The sequence below is a fragment of the Cupressus sempervirens genome, unplaced genomic scaffold (assembly GCF_028749045.1).
Source record: "Cupressus sempervirens isolate cs-2001-9-10 unplaced genomic scaffold, ASM2874904v1 CseChr00s100001_01, whole genome shotgun sequence".
NCBI classification, from domain to species: domain Eukaryota; kingdom Viridiplantae; phylum Streptophyta; class Pinopsida; order Cupressales; family Cupressaceae; genus Cupressus; species Cupressus sempervirens.
Genome location: NW_028322205.1, coordinates 6,672,480 through 6,690,000, shown reverse-complemented (window position 1 = coordinate 6,690,000; position 17,521 = coordinate 6,672,480). Strand labels below are relative to the sequence as shown.

At 35.7% G+C, this 17,521-nt stretch overlaps 1 pseudogene; it reads left to right on the top strand.

Moving 5' to 3' along the window:
- The window catches only part of LOC149527889 (uncharacterized), a 93,995-nt pseudogene extending 88,807 nt beyond the window's left edge, over positions 1 to 5,188 (top strand).
- The last annotated feature ends 12,333 nt before the right edge of the window (positions 5,189 to 17,521 follow it).

Here is a 17,521-nt window from a genome sequence, read left to right as displayed (position 1 = left end):
AACCTAATTTTATCAATCCTCAACCATGAGGAAAATTGAAGGATAGCAAACAAGAAAAATCAATCATTTTTTTATAATCACAATAAAATACCCCTCGGACTAGTTTAGAGACTGAAAACTTTTGTGTTGGATCCCCAAGGAAAAACCAAGCCTTAGGCTTTGTAGAATCCAATGCTTTAAATAGCACATATTCTTAATAGCAAGTGTATACTATTTAAACCATTTTTGATATTCAAGCTTGCATAACACATATGTGCTTTAGTATTACACACTTGATGAGGCATATTAATGCCTTAATTTTGATATAGTTTTCATAGTTTGCACTTACTCTTTGTGCTTTGTCAAAAATATTTTTAAAACATTTTTGTAAATATCTTGTCAACTTATGTTAGAGACTGCTAGAACTTACTAAACCTATGGGTAGTGTGTATAACATACTTTGCTTAATATTATGCATAGAATGCAATATTTCATATAAATATCTTAAGCTATGTTCTAATATTTAAATAAGAGTAGGAATGTTATCTTGCATATATGTTCCAAATGTTTCTAACTTTTAGGAAATGAAGAGTTATGAAAAGGGTGATGATTCCTACATTAAAGGAAGAGGCTGATGGAGACCAATCCTCGCAAGGAAAGCATAGTTCAGTTCCCATGGATAAGTCACTCCTACAAAGGAGTTACTATTCTAGAAAATCTAGGAGACACAACTTGTTATATTTCCTATAACTTGTTATTCTATTGCTTAGTAATAAATGTATTATGTCATGGTTGATCTTTCACCTTCTTTTTTGGCGATGTTTGTTCAAGACTTTTATGTCATTTTAAAAATAATTATCCAATCCTCTATATAATGGATTTGGATTCTCTTAGTAAGCTAATGAGGAAATAGACAATGATGGTTTAAGATTTAGAAGTTACACTTTTTCTATTCTTTATGAATTATTCAGTTGATGTAATCAAAGAAGGATTTTAATGAAATTGTAATTTTGGAATACTTGTTGTGCTCATAGTTATTTGAAACCAACCAAGGGGGCCCACTTGTGAGGTGGAATAGATTTAGGTAGAGTAGAATCATTCTTTGCAATTTCCTATTCTAAAGTTAGATTTATTGTATTAGTCCTGTAACATTGTTACTATGAAATTTCCTATAACACTTACAAAAAATGATCATGGTGGATGTTTTGAGTTGTTAACTAGTTTAGGTTCATTTTCCAAAGCTTTCTATAGCTATATATTGTTAGCCCAAGTGTGTTTACTATTATTTAATAGTAGTATAGATTATTTTCATGCATTTTACTTTCCTATAACATAGATGTTAAAACTCTTAAAGGAACTGTAGAGCTATCATTTTACATGATGCTAAACAGTAGGAATTCTTGTGAATTCCTCTCTTGGGAAGTCGATCTTGTGAATCAACTCCAAGGTTCTGGGTTGTCTTACAATGCACTAAAATCCACTCAGTTGAACATAAATGTGATTTTTCACAAGGAGGCCTTTGCTGGTTCGTTCTAACTTTGAATGAATGAAGAATTTGCATGTTGTTTCAAAATAGCACTAAAAAGAATTATGTTTTTGTATTTGATGTTTTTAATGAATGCAATCTAACAATGCAACTAAAATGAGTTCCTATTCTAACAAGGGGGTTAGCAAAGTAAATAACGAAATTAAAAGCAAATAACATGAAATTCAAAGCAAATAACTTGAAATTAAAATCCTAATGGACATAAGCTATAGAAAACAACACATTGCGAATTAAAATTTCAAAGGAATCGGTAGGAAACCAATGAAAACAAGAGCAATGCTTCCTAGAATCCACTGATGCAATCCTCAATGGAAAATGTCAATAATTGAATTATGTTTCACTTTGCATCAAATCACAAGGCCACAAAAAGTGCACTCATGTGAGATAGAGAGTTATGAAGGCACAATTCGGTGATTCTTTCTCGAGCTCGATATGTCAATGGAATTCATAAATATATAGCAAACACCAGAACTAAAAGATCACACAACCAGAAACAATGTAATAAACCTTTGGCTCAATCACAATCTCATGAATAAAATTTAAAAAACAATGACACATTTAGGCAAGAATAACTACACTCCAAATGCGAGCACCAAAAGCATACTCTTATTGCAAAATAATAGTGGCCCTTCTTACATTTTACAATGGGGTATTTATAAGAAATAATCTCCTCAATTTGTGTTCAGAGTGAGAGATATCTTGATGCAATAAAATGCTTTTAAAACATTTAAACAAACTAAATATATACAAATTGACAATCTAACTAGTGCTTAGAGGAACTCCATCCATATATTATTCATTAATTGGATGCATGAGTCTTTTACATGTCAAAAATAGAGAAAGCATGAGAGAGAAAGTAGGAGGAAGCCATCAGTCAAAGTGGAAGTGCATGGAGTCATCAAAAATAGAAGTTGCCCCTTCACTAGACATGTGCCAGAGTTAACTTGTCATCAGAATGCACTCTTGATGCATGGAAAGTGCTATTTTGGAATTGGCAGTCAACTATCAGTGCACCTTTAGATTGCAAAGGTATGGAGATGAAGAGCTATAGAGGTGTGAACCTGCAGGGCTACGAACCTCGACTGGATCAATATCTTAAAATTTAACTAAGTGCCAATTGAAATTCTAGCATCTGGGTTTTGTTCATTTTTATCCTATAGCTACGTTTAGATGTTTGCCCTTGAATTTCTCTATAATCTCAGTAATCTTAGCAACATCCAGAAGATCCAAAGCCTCATACTTTTCTTTGACCTTCTATCTGTAGTTGTCCACCTCAATTTGAGTCTCTGTAAAATCTCTGAGTTTGGTGTCCAACTCTAACAGTGCTTCCTTAGTTTTGAAGGCCTATCAAACATCCTCCTCATCATCAACTTCCAAAAAATCTTCTTAAAATTCTCCACTACTATATCTACAAGTACCAATCTCTCGTGTTCCTCATCTTCAAAAATATCCAAACATGCATCACTGTAGTGTCTCTCTTCTTCCAAAATTTGCTCTTGTTGGAGTTGATGAAATCCAACTCCGAAGATGCCCAAGATCACTTGCATGCAAAAACTTGTCAAAGGGAAGCCAAGGAGAGAAGAACGTGGAGCAAGGAAAAAACCCTAAATGGACATGAGAGAGAGAGAATATGAAAACACAAGAAAAAATTTATTTACAATAAGGGAGCCTGAATATAAAGAGCTCCAAGAATCTCCTAGAACAAGCTAGAAGATGCTAGTTGATAAGTGTGACAACTAAGCATACATCCACATAAGGTGGAAAGTCCTTGAACAATGTGAGAGGATAAGTATGACTTAGGAGAGAAAAAAACTCCCGTATTGTCAAAAACTTATAACTAACTCCTAGACTATAACTAATTAATAAATGCATTTACCTAAGTAAGCTTAAGTAATAGAATAAATAATTAATAAATTAATTATTTACTCTAACACCCCCCCTTAAGTGCAACTTAGGGAAATGCCTTAAGCTCACAAAAATAAGATGAATGTCGAATGGGTCCCAACAATGAGGCTATGTTAGATACCTATGTAAAATGCAACAAAATGAAACCTCTGAAAATGGGGAAAGAGAGAAAACCATGTGAGAAAAACCCTCCCCCAAAAAGAGGTAACCTAGTGAAGAACTGAAGAAGCCTCCAACTAGGGAAATGTCTCCTAAAATAGGAACAAGGAGTGATCATGAAGAAGCATCACTAACGCATGAAGAAGTCACAAATTTGTCAAATTGCTAATTCGAAGAATGTCCATGGAAGAAGAAGGCATAAACCAAGCATGTCTACATGGTAGATGATCCATCTCACTAAAATGCATAGGTAGCTAGCCACTACAATTGCCTTGTACATAGGATCAACTATTGAATACATAGTTCACACTATTGAACCATCAAACCATAGGTGCATTAGAAAAACAACATAACACTCCCCCCTTAATGCAGACAGGGTGAGATGACAAGCAACTAAGAAGGTGGGCCAAAGTCTCCTGCAGATGAACCAAGAACGACAAGAGAGGAAAAGAGGTACAGACACCTATAAAGACATAGTCACACTGATGCTACATGAGCTAATGTCATGGAAGAGACACTCACTTGACAAATGGAGAATGCCTAAAATAGAAAACAACTATCCCCCCATGGTGCTTTATAAAAATAGTGCATGTACAACTAACTCAAAACAATGTTCATGACCCCTAAAATGCAAGAGTGGAACTTTATCTCAGTGAAATACATAAAAGTGCTTCAAAATGAAAGCTACAAAGATCAAAACCAAAAATAAGCTACAAAAAAACAAAGTACAACCTAAAACAAGAGAAACCATGCCAGGAAAATGATTCTCGGGCCAAAAACACTCAAGATATCCACCATATAGCAAAAATGCAAAAACTATGATAGAAAGAGTATGGGCCAAAAACTAAGAAAAAGGACCACATTTCTAAAAAGATGACAAAACTAGCTTTCCAAAAATATAAAGTTTTCAAAAAACTAACATGGGACACAAAATATATGCTTGTCGGAGTATAAAAATAACTTCAAACTTTAACTATAAAAATGAGAAATAAAAATGCATCAAAGCCTAAAAATACTTACATCAATGTCTGTGTCTTAGAACCAGCTTTCCAACACTTCTTTCAAATTGGAAAAATACCTTAGTATGCTCAAGTTATGGCCAAAAAACCAACAGTAGCTCCAAAAAAAAACTAGGAGAAGTACATGCAAGGTCTGATGATGCAAGCGCTCACATCATGCTGACATAAAAAAAATGCTATGTTAAAATTGATGGCTTGTCAGTTTTTGTAGCAAAAAAGTGCCACATGGCATGCCACATGGTAGTCCACGTGGTAGCCATGTGGCTAAGCAGATGACATGGCAGGGGCTATATGGCAAAGTGCCACATGGCAGACCTGCCACATGTCAAATGCACTGTGGTTGCTGTTGCTAATGTGGATCTGACAAGGTGCTAAGTGTATGTGTTGACAGAGTTGCCAACTATCACCATGGATTGCTAACGAAGCTGACAGGTGGCTGCTAATGATGGTGAGAAAAGTGGCTGTAGGAGTAGTGAAATGGAGGAGACATGAACTGAGTGACAAGATTGATGGAGGAGCTGCAGACACTGATAGAGGTGCAGAAGGGGCAGCACTGGGGTGGCTAGTGGGCAGTGGCTAGGCCACAATGCTTTTGTGGTAGTGTTGTTAGCTATGAATTCTATGAGTGGTGTGGCGGCGATGGATAGGGGTGGAGGCGGTGTAAAGAGAAGCACCATGGCAGAGGCAGTGCCTAGGGTGCTGCTACTTGTGGCGGCCTCTGTAGGTTGCATACGGGTGGTGCAGTGGTAGTCCCATAGTGGTTCAGTGGTGGCTACTAGGAGGCGCACCCCAAATATAATTTTTAAAATTTTTTTTGTCAAAAATGTTCATATAGTCTGTACGGTAGCCTATAGGGCTAAAAAAATTTGCCTCTTGGAGCCCTGTTTCAAAAAATGAAAAGTTTCACATGAATCCTGACTGCAAACGACCTTTTGGATCTAATGGAAGTGTCTATTTGGACTGAAAGTGCTCCAAAAATTTGTTGATCTCCTGATTTGAAGAAAAATGCATAAAAAAACTAGGGCTTGTGACTCAAAATCATGTCTTTGAAAATCCATCAACAAAGTAGCAATAGGGAGGCTCTAATACCATGTTGGAGTTGATAAAATCTAACTCTGAAGATGCCCAAGATCAGTTGCATGTGAAAACCTATCACAGGGAAGCCAAGGAGAGAAGAGCATGGAGCAAGGGAAAAACCCTAAACAGACATGAGAGAGAGAGAATATGCAAACACAGAAAAAAATGTATTTACAATATGCAAGAATGAGATGATGCAATGAGGGAGCCCAAATATAAAGAGCTCCAAGAATCTCCTCACTAGTAAATTTAGCCCTAAATTTCGACGAGAAAAGGTCGAATACATGACTAAAACTGTCGTCAGTCTTTTTTCATCGATTTTTTCTCAAAGTAATTATTCATCGAAATTTTGACTTCAAAATGGTCGAATTACCGACAAGAGGTTCATCGATTTTCTTAGTCCAGCCTGAACTCTTATTTCTTCATTTGCGTCCATTGTTGGTCGAAATGTCAACCAATTATGGTAAAAAAAAAAAAATTTAATTTTTTTTAAAAAAATTTAATTTTTTTTTTTAAAATTAAAAATTTAAATTAATAAATATATATATATATATAGGTAAAAATTGTGTTTTAGATCTTTGTAATATCCAATGAATTCAATTTTCACCCAATGAAATTCTTTATTTTAACTATTTTTAGTACCAAATAAATTCAATTTTCACCCAATGGACTAGGAGTTATGACCATACAAATTTGGGGTACCAATATTAAATAATTTCCAGCTTTTCTTTTTAGTATTGTAACTAATCCTTCCTAATCCTACTATCCATTTAAACATCCAAGGAGGCAAGATGTGGAAACTCTTTGGATTCTGACAAGAACCATAGTTTAGAAGTTCACTAAGTTTTTCTAGTAATGTACATACAGAATTTGAATCAACAAGGAAAAGTTGAAGACATGCATCTCTTCCACAAGGTTTGTCAATTTATTTCTTAAAACTATATCTTTGTAGCTACATGAGTCTTAAGACTATCCAAATATCAAAATAATAACAAAGTAATCATAAAACATATGATGTTAACTTGTAAGACATCACATTATCCAACAGTTGCATAAATTTGATGTGACTTCCTAATAACAAAGGGAAAATGAAACTGAATATATTTATTGTAGAAATGTGCATGTATTTTGTCAAACTGATGCTTTAATTCAACTGCCCTTAGCCTACATCAACTCCATAAAAAAAAGATGTGCCATGCTGAAGCAAGCAATCTGTGAAGCCACCTGTGGAAACACTAGAGTCTAATGCAACTTTTCCAGCAACATCAATATTTAATTGCTCGAGTGCTACCTCCAACTTGTATCCTACGCTGCCAATGGTTTTCTTGTTACAAGGGTGTCTGATGTGAAGAGAAAATCCCATGGCATATACAATGAAAATATGTTTTCGGCTACTACTAAACTCAAGAGTATTAAGGATAATCACCTACATATGTATTTTGGAACTTGAACAGTGATATCAATGGAACCCTTCTCTAAAACATAAATCCCAACCTTGCCTGCCACTTGCTCGTCAACTAAAACCTTGCCTACAAAAGACATAATATTACAAAGTTTAAGAAGACAATATTTTAGGTTACCAGTTCATGTTAATGGAGGCTACTATAATATATCAAATCTATTAAGTATTGATTCCAGCATGGAGAGTTATTCATATTAATAGAACTAAAGAGGAGATAATATTAAGTTGTAGATATTGATTTCATCAAATCCTACTAGGTATTTGATTTCAAGGTGGAAGACAACTTATGCAAAAGAAAATTACATGTTATAACTTTACCTCACCTTACCCACTGAGTATAGATTTCAAATAAAAGAAAATGTATTCTTACAAAGTTAAAAATTACCATCAAATCATGTTGCATTTGTGAAATTGATCCAACTTGAATTGTAGCTTCCTTATCAATAGTGTTACCAAAGATGCTAGCATTGTTCAGCTACAATAAATCACCTGAGAAGGTCAACTAAAAGTCCTATATTCCTAAATGAAGTGGGCATATTGTTTTCTGAAAAGTAGAAACACAAGTTTGGTGTAATTTGAGGTTCTAGATGACTAAATAGAGAAGATAATGAGAGTTATTTAAGACAGCATAATACCAAGATGTCTAGACCACCATAATTATCCTTGAGCCATATTGAAAATTCTGAAATACTCTGCAAGCTCTCTATATCTAGCTCAAGAAATACAATGTTGTTGAGACCCTCATCATGAAGGGTTTTGGTGGCTCTCAATCCTCTACTGAGATCTCTTGAAGTGAGAACAACCATCAAACCATTTTCTACCAACTAACATATAATTTCAAAACCTATTCTTTTGTTTGCCCTTGTGACCATAGCTATAGTATCCTTAGTCCACCGTCTGCATTCAACATTTATCGTCCCAAATAATTCTTTCAGCTTCCAAAAAAATGTTTTTAGAACATAATGAAATATGACTACTTTTTCAAAACCATTTTGTAACATCTAAAAAATTTTAGAGAATGTAATGAAACATGTTTAGAGGATCTATTAATTCTGAAGATAAACTTGTTTTTGCCCAAATGGCAGTTAATTCTCTCCAATGAAATTAACATAGATGTAAATGATCATAGGTAAAGGAAGGCATGTTCTTTTACCTTAATGCCTTTCTTGGCCTTTGGCTCCTTGTCGCTTTCTTCTGAGCTCTCATCCTCCTTAGAGTTGCTCCCCTCAACTTTTTTTGTCAGTTGCTGCATTTTGATAAGAGAGACCATTAGTAAACTAACATGCATCCTTGGAGGGATAAATCAAGCCCTAATTCAATTAAATTTCAAGCAATTCAGATCCTAGTCGAATGAATTCTTTAATTGGGACCCATGGCCCTAAATCTAAGTTTGCCCTAAATCTGAGTTTGCATTAAACTTATAGTTGCTTCTATCAACCATATGGACCTAAATCAGGCATTAATTTAGATGAGGCATGACATAAATCTACCCTCTAATCAAACACGCAGTTCCAATTTCAAAGGCAAGGGCTTGATAACCAAATGTGTGGCCTATTGTTCAATGATTGGCCCCAATATCCAAATGTGTGGGCCTCTAATTGGGCCTAGATCTGAATGCATTAGTCCTTACTATGAAATGTGTGAGCTAGTGTTTGTAAATTGGACTAGAAAGAAATGCATTAGGCCCCATATTGTCTAACATGTAGACCCAAGGCCTTAGATCTAGCCCCTTGCTCAAGAAAATAGGCCTAATGAGGCCAAAACTAAAAAAAATAGACCTTAAGAGAGAAAGAAAGAAATGAGCAAGCAACTATAGGAAAGGGAGTTAGAAATGCTGAAATTGCTGAGGTACGAAGGTTGGCACAGTTGAAAGATGATACACAAGAAATGACACGTCAATCCAACTTCACCTCTACATGGGAGAAAATTGGAGACACCAATCCTAGGCCATTTGACATGAAATTTTATAAGGGACAGAATGTATGGAGTCAACCAATCTAAGGTGATCAAGATGATCATTATGAGTGGCATCGCACAAGCAGCAGTCTTCCCTCCTATACATCAGTGGATAGAGTTAGTTTTAGAGATGGAAAAAAACTACACTCTAACCACAAAAAAAGTCCTCACACCAAGGGTAAATGTTGCAGCTCCACTCACAGTGGATACCATAAGAGATTGATTTTAGTAAAGATGAAGGAGATCTCATTTGATGCATGGTCACCTGGGCATGTCTAGGGGCTCTTTGGAGGAAGAAGAGATTCTTGGCATATGTTCTCAATGGACTCTAGTAACCACCATGCATGGTGCAGGGCACCTTGGCAAGAGCATGAGAGGAGAGTCATTTAGACTCATGAAGATCAAAGTGAGCTTAAAAGATTAAGAGTTAAATGTATTCAGATCTATGATACATCTTTGTATTTGATGTTTTGATGTAATGAAGCCTAAAACTATAAAGGCAATGTAATAGAGGTAAATGGTATTGAAAGATTAAAATGCACCTAAGGGGTTATTAAGGGTCATTTTGTGGATCCTAGCCTAGTTATGGGATTTAAAGACCTATATGGTATAGGACCAATGTAATATTGTCTCTAAAAGCCATTAAATATTGTAAAAGCACTAAAACTGCTCAAAAGTTGTACTTTGCCATGTTGGCGACTTAGGTCTAGTAAGGCTTGTAAGGGGTTTAGGTGTCTTTGGAAGGTTTAGTGAAGTTATAAAACCTTTGAAAAGGTTAGTGAAATTTATTAAAGGCATATATCATTGTAAGTTGTCAAAGTTGACACTTTGTGTCAACTTAAACAACAAATTTTAGTTTATAATTGACTATTACTGTTATAGTTAGACAACAATGGGTATTGGCTTTGTTTGGCTATTTAATGGAAGGTGGTAAAGTTTTAAAGAAAATGGAGAGTTGGTGTTTGGAATAATAAGACATGTAATAGACTCTGGAAGCAATAAAAACAAGTTTTTTCTCTATTAACTAGCCACTGTTCCAGTATAGTCAAAACAAATACTTTTGAAATGATAGTTGAGTTTGGCTCTTGATTGATCATGATGTAGGAGTCTTAAGGAAGTTGTGTCCTATTCTTTCCACACATTTTCTTCCTTATTTCATAGTTTTTAGGTTCAAATAATCAAGCTAGTGTTTGTAAGACAGTGATTGGCAGAGCACAGTCAGGTTTAGATTTGAAGTTTTCTATAATGTGGCAACTCTTACACCCTCTGTGATCTATGTAATTGGTGGAAGATTTCCACAATGTTTTAGATACTTGTATATTATTTTTTTTCTACAGGAGAATAGAGAATCTTGGTGGAGAAGAAGTGTTGAGTTTTATTTGCTTATTGTGAAAGAGCCTATGTGAGCACCAGTCAACATGAATGAGCTTTCCTTCAAGGATAATGATATTTGGTGAAGGAATATGTATGGGGAGGACATTTATGAAGTGGTTGTGTAGTCCTTTCATTTTGGTAATTTTTTTAGAGGTCTCATTGAATAGGCCCTAGTTTAGTGACCCTACAACCAAGGGTTTGGCGAAAAATGAATTGGATGGCTAATAGAACCTGAAAACAAAAATTGTCTATCAACTACATATTCCTCTTAGTAGCTCTTTCTTTGTTTTTAAAGCTCTTAAATTCAAATTTTACCATAAAAGTTGCAGTATCATCCATAAACTAGCATCAAGTAGAAAGTTGAACACAAAAAATATAAGAAATCTCACCAGCGTCGAGATAGCTGGCCACAATTTTCAGCACATTTCTTTGGACGAAAAGTTCCTTGATAGTTGCATCCATCTAAGCAAACACCATTGACATGATAAGAAGGCTAGTACCATCCAATATTCTAACCATTTACCCATGCTTGGCCCTTACCCATTGTGCTCAAATCCAATCCTACTGGATCTTCACTAGCTGGTGCATCAAATGTTGCCTATATAGTAATAATTTAAATTTTAAAGAAAAATGTTAAACAAAGTACACAAATTGTAACTGTGCAAACCTTTTCATGGTTCCCATGATTTCTGACACAATTGTAGATTTAACATTTAACATCAAGAGCATACCTTGTACCATGTTAGTGGCTATCTCTGAGGGACAACTACTCCTTTCATCCATTCAATAGAGGAATGCTCATCTATTGTATGGAGATCCATTGATTCACCTTTCAAACCAGCCTGCATGCACAAAAAATTAGATATGCATATACATAGAAAAATATTACAAAATGAGTTGGAGCTGTATTATCAATCATAATAAAACCACAAGATTCCAAACAAGCATTTCTCCCAGAAATTTGTATCGCACATTTGTAATCCATTCAATACTATTCACCCTTTTACATTTGAACTCCAAAAAAATCCTTTATGTCAAAAACTAATGCTCATATTATTGAATATTAAGGAAGAAACTTAAGTTGTTCTAGAATCTGAAGAAAAATAAATTAAAAGACACCTAGGTCCATTGGTCATAGGTAAAATGTGTAGAGTCATCATGTTATTATAATTTGCGAAGACATATATAGGAAAAATATGATGTTGTTGGGATGTTTGAAAAGAAAAATAATCAATTTCAATTCAAATTGTGATATATTAAGCAAAGTACAAATATCACCAGCTTAGCAGGAAGACACAAAATGACATATTTGATCAAAAATTGATGACTTCAACCATGTTTTATTACTTATCCATTTGTGCTCTCAAAAACATGTATTATATCTAAATAATTTAATCAATAATTAAAATTTTAAATGTATATAAACTATTCTTTTCTACTCCAAATTATAGTATCATATTTAAGAAAACAAAATAACAAATTTGCTTTAACATGGTTCATACCTAGTAAGACCACTTTTGTATCGACAAGTCTCGTGTTCCCTCCTTAAAGCCACTAAGGGTAAGTGGACCAAGAATCCCTATATTCCAAGATTCAAAATGGGGTCCAATATTCTGTAACATAAACAGATAAATTAGGAATTAGTATCAAATGTGGAAAAGCATTATACTATTATAGTGACAACCAGTAATATTATATCTAATTTCATTTGACATAAACAACTAGTGACTAAATTCTTATACATGAAATTAGACATAAAATAAGATACTGGCTATTTTCACAAATGCATCTGCCAAATAAGACAAAAATATAGAAGCAATTGCACATATGTGGTTTGAAGCAAACCTGTAAACCAACTGTCATACTCAAGAGTGCAATTATGTTTGTTCCAACCCTAAGCTTCACACTAGATGGATATCTCACTTTAGGGTTTTCCTTGCTTCCAAATTGAGAGCTTGTCAAAACCATAAATCCAACATGAAAATTCCTCCCAATTCTCAAGTTCTATGTCTCAACATCCAAAAACCAAAAACAAAACCACAGACCAAACTAGCAATTATTAGTCCACTCTGATTGTCTGACTCAACAACACTAAATTAGAAAACACACTCTAAATTCAAGGATGTTGGTGTAGGGTCCATTTTCCATTGCACCAAAAGCCATGACTATTAGTGAACATGGAACACCACATAATTAACCACCTGTGGGCAGGGGAACGTGTCGCATCACCCAACAATCTCCCCCTCGACGTGCATACCAGGTGCTTACATGGGTTAGGAAGGCACCAAGGAGATTTGAAGCCATGACCAGGCCAAAACCAGGCTCTGATACCAATTGTAAGAAAACTTGGCAACAAAGAATATAACTATTTCCACATAACCCATAATAGATCTGAAATAAACACAGAATTAAAATTCACATGCAAGAGAATAGACAACATACCCACAAAATTGTGACACAAGATATACCCTAGGAAACCCTCATTGAGGAAAAAACCCAGCCTCCAAAAGCATCCATCACCATGTATTATTCAGCAAAATAACCATTGGCATACAACCATGGAAGCCTTCATGGCCATAGCCACAACCGAGAAAACTATGTGAACAAGCATGAATCCACACATCCCATGCCATACTTTCAACCTTCACAAATGCTCCCTTGGCTAACCTGTCAAGCCTTGTCCTGCTCGACTCTTGCCTTTTGTCTTCTCCTTGTCACTCTTTCTCTCTACAACAACTACCCTTTTGGCTACTTATATAGTAGCAAGTCTAAAAAAACCACCAAGTGGTATTACATAAACCATGTGCTAAAACCATGTGCTACCTAACCCACTGACCCCACATTTAATATTGGGCATTTAATTGTTTTCCCCAATATTAAATAATTACATGAAATATTTTCACAATGTTACAATACAACTCATTAAGAATATTCCATGGGAATCTTTACATGTTGCATGTCCATCTAGGTACAACATTACATAATAAAATAACAATATTATGCAATGTGTGCAACACCCATTATCTCAACAATCTCCCACTTGTTGTATACATTTCATAGGGTCAATCCGTAGCCACATAAATAAACAAGAGAACAATCCCTTCCAACACATCCACCATCATGGATCAAAATACACCAAGTGCTCCATCATGGTACTCACAACAAAATCAAATTATCCAGCATCTCAAACATGAATGATCTCACCTCCTATTATGCCACTCCCACTGGACATACATAGAAGCCATCCAAAGAGAAAGCCACCCAACCTGTCACATTAGAAGATCATAAAATCCTGTACCAACTAAAATTCCAAGCAAAAATAACCTAATCCAAAGGTAATCACATGTATCCGTAGTTGTCAAAATATCCATAGCTGAAATAGTACCCACAGCAAGTGCCAAACCCATCCAACTATCCATACCTCAAAGGTATAGCAAGTGAATCTTATATCACCGACATATCCAATTTATAACCTGCAATCACAAGCCTCAAGAGCAATACCTACCACATATATACCAAGAAGCTCCCACTGCAAAAGATAATCTCAAATCTATAACCAATCCACTCACAACATCTCAAAGAAGTGAATCCATGTAGTATCAAGGACATCCACAATACATAAACTAATATCCTGCAAGAACAACTCTCATAACAAGTCTCCAATAGTCTCCTAAATTCTCCACAACCAACAAAGGAAAGAGATAAAGAAATAACCATGTCATCTCTCACATGACATACATGAGCACAAACCAGTGATCACAATCTCCAACCAATCTCAAATCCAATGTAGGCAAAACTAAACATCTAGGAAGATAACCAAGACCAGAGAAACCATGCAAATCATAACCTATATCATGTCCTTCTACACACACCTCTAGATGTAAACTATGAAAGTATGATCTCCTCCATCAAACCCCAACAAGAAGCCTAAACAACACCCAAACCATACCATATAACTAATCATGGATGTAAACCTCTCAAAAGAAGATCAAACTCAATAAAACCATTCCTAAACCAAGGATTAACCATTCCTAATCCAAGGAATATGCCTAATAGAAAACCATCTCCCAAACTCAACCAGCATAACAACATATGCACATGGAGATAACCAATGCTAAACCATCTCTTAAATGAACCCTCTAGAACTAACTCATGTACCATAGCTCAAGATCCATATCCATGAAAGACAAGCATAAATATAATGCAACTAAGAGAAACAATGGGCTATACCTCTCAAGTAGAAAACTGCCGAGTAGATGAAGAGTGGGGAATGAGAATGCTCATCAAGATACCCAAGTCTCCAACCAAGACTCATCTAAGAACAATCTCCTCTCAAGTCCATATTAAGTGACTGCCCCTTGGACTTCCTGCTGATACCATCAACCGTCCCAACAAATACTTCTCTAATCCAAGAGAAATCAGCATCACCACCGTCTCTAAGTATCCATGAGCACCTGTAACTAATCAATCCATGCCAAATCCAAATGCAACATAGCAATATCATGAAGTATCCAGCTTATGATTAGTGTACTCAATACCAAGAAACTAAACCAAGATCAATGTCAAAGTTTCAACCATGGCCTCAGGAACATAAACATGACAACATGATCTTACCATCTCAACTAAAGAGATAACATGCTCCAGATGAACACACCATAACATGTCACAACTCTAAACGCGTATCAAGAGTATACCATGACATAATAATGAAACCATCCTCACACCAAGGATAACATGCCAAATAAAAGCATAAACCACACCTTTACCAAGAACCCTGTGAGTCCTCAAGATGCAACCATCTCCACACACCATGAAGAAAACCATCTCCACACACCATGAAGAACCATCTCCACACACCATGAAGATAACCAAGAACTCCATGAGTCCTCAAGATCTAACCATCTTCACACACCATGAAGATAACAAGTGCACCATGCAAATGTCAAAGACACTTTTGTAGCAACACGATCTAAGACAAATCTCTAACATCTGCAAACACTCAATAAATATATCAATTCCAACAACTCCCACTCAACCGTGGTACCAAGTCACCTATGGCATCATAAAATCCATCCTCTCCAAATCAAGAAGATATAAACCAAACCAGGAACTAATCCTGCACTGTCACCCCATCACTGTGACAAGCTCCCACTAAACCATGTATCCAAGCTATCCATGACATCATGATGAAAAACCATCTTCTAACCATGAGAATCAACCAAGGCATCAAACCATCAAAGACCTCAAAGTGCACATCATGAGCTCCTCAAAAGAAATTAAATAACCATGATCCTCAAACAAGAAGATATATCACCATAACCAAATCAAAAAATCCAAGCTAATGAACATCAAGGATGTACCTGTATAACCAATCATGTCATGCCAAAAATCCATGACACCATGATCACATCCATGAACCGAGCATCTGTCTCTCAAAGTGTCCAACCTATCAGCATAGTCAACAACAATCCTCCACCATGACTATACCTGGTAACAACATCTCATCCCTTCTACATGAAGAAAATAGTAAATCATGTGACTTAGGGCATAGACGACCCAAATCCAAGCCACCAATCTGAATATGCATCAATAATGAAAGATCAATGGGCAAAGACAACCCATAACCAAGCTATAAATGCAACCTGTAAGTATAGACCGCTTACAACACTACACAACTTGTACATCCAACAAGTCATCATACATATCCAAACCAAACACTGATAACCATATCATCAAGAGACCAAACTTGAGTATACAATGACATCAAAACTTAAATCTCCAATGCCATAAACTCACAAGTTACCATAGTCAAAATATATACCATAAACTATTCAGATAAATATATCAACAAATAAATTATGTCGAACCTATACCAAATTTGAACCAATGTATAGAGCTCTCCAAGAGCTTTCCGTTGACTACTCAAAGTCCAAAATCTGACTCTGTATGCCCAAGTTATGCCCTAATCCATACTCAAAATAAATAACATCTGACTTTAGGGCTCTTAAAACCTGACAAAATCTCAAAATCATAGAACCAAATCTACACCATGTTGTAGTGCTCTGAATTAGCTTTCCAAGGCCTATAAGAACTCTAAAATCTGATATTCTGAGAGAAAGTTATGACCATTTTACTAAGACAGTCTTTTTACCATTTTCAGTATGATTTTTCATTTTTTTTATTTTTTCAATGACGAAAATTCTAACGGGATTAAATTTGACGGCCATCATGGGTTGAAAACAAAAAATTCTTTCATTTCCTCTGAACATGGCCAAACTAGGGTATATTATATATCAAAATTTATGGAAATGTCGACCCAGATCCAATGGTGAGGTCTGTTTTTACCTAGGAGGTCATTTCTGCAAGCTACCCCCCAAAACCCTCATTTAAAATGAAGCATCCGAAAAAATCTTTTGTCCAACAATTTCACATGCCCAAATCTTTTAACATACCATCATAACAGAAAATTCAAAACCTTTAGATCTGCAATAAATATATCTTGCCCTTCCTTTTTTTTCTAATCCTCTCATGCATTCTCATGGATTCAATCTAGGGTTACAACAACACAACCATAGCTCTAATACCACTTGTAAGGCCCATTTGCCATTGCACCAAAAGCCATGACTATTAGTGAACATGGAACACCACATAATTAACCACCTATGGGTAGGGAAGCGCGTCGCATCACCCAACAATCTCCCCCTCGACGCGCATACAAGGTGCTTACACGGGTCGGGAAGGCACCGAGGAGATTTGAACCCATGACTAGGCCAAAACTAGGCTTTGATACCAATTGTAAGAAAACTTGGAAACAAAGAATATAACCATTTCCACATAACCCATAATAGATCTGAAATAAACACGAAATTAAAATCCACATGCAAGAGAATAGACAACATACCCACAAAATTGTGACACAAGATATACCCTGGGAAACCCTCATTGAGGGAGAAACCCAGCCTCCAAAAGCATCCATCACCATGTATTATTCAGAAAAATAACCATTTCCATACAACAATGGAAGCCTTCATGGCCATAGCCACA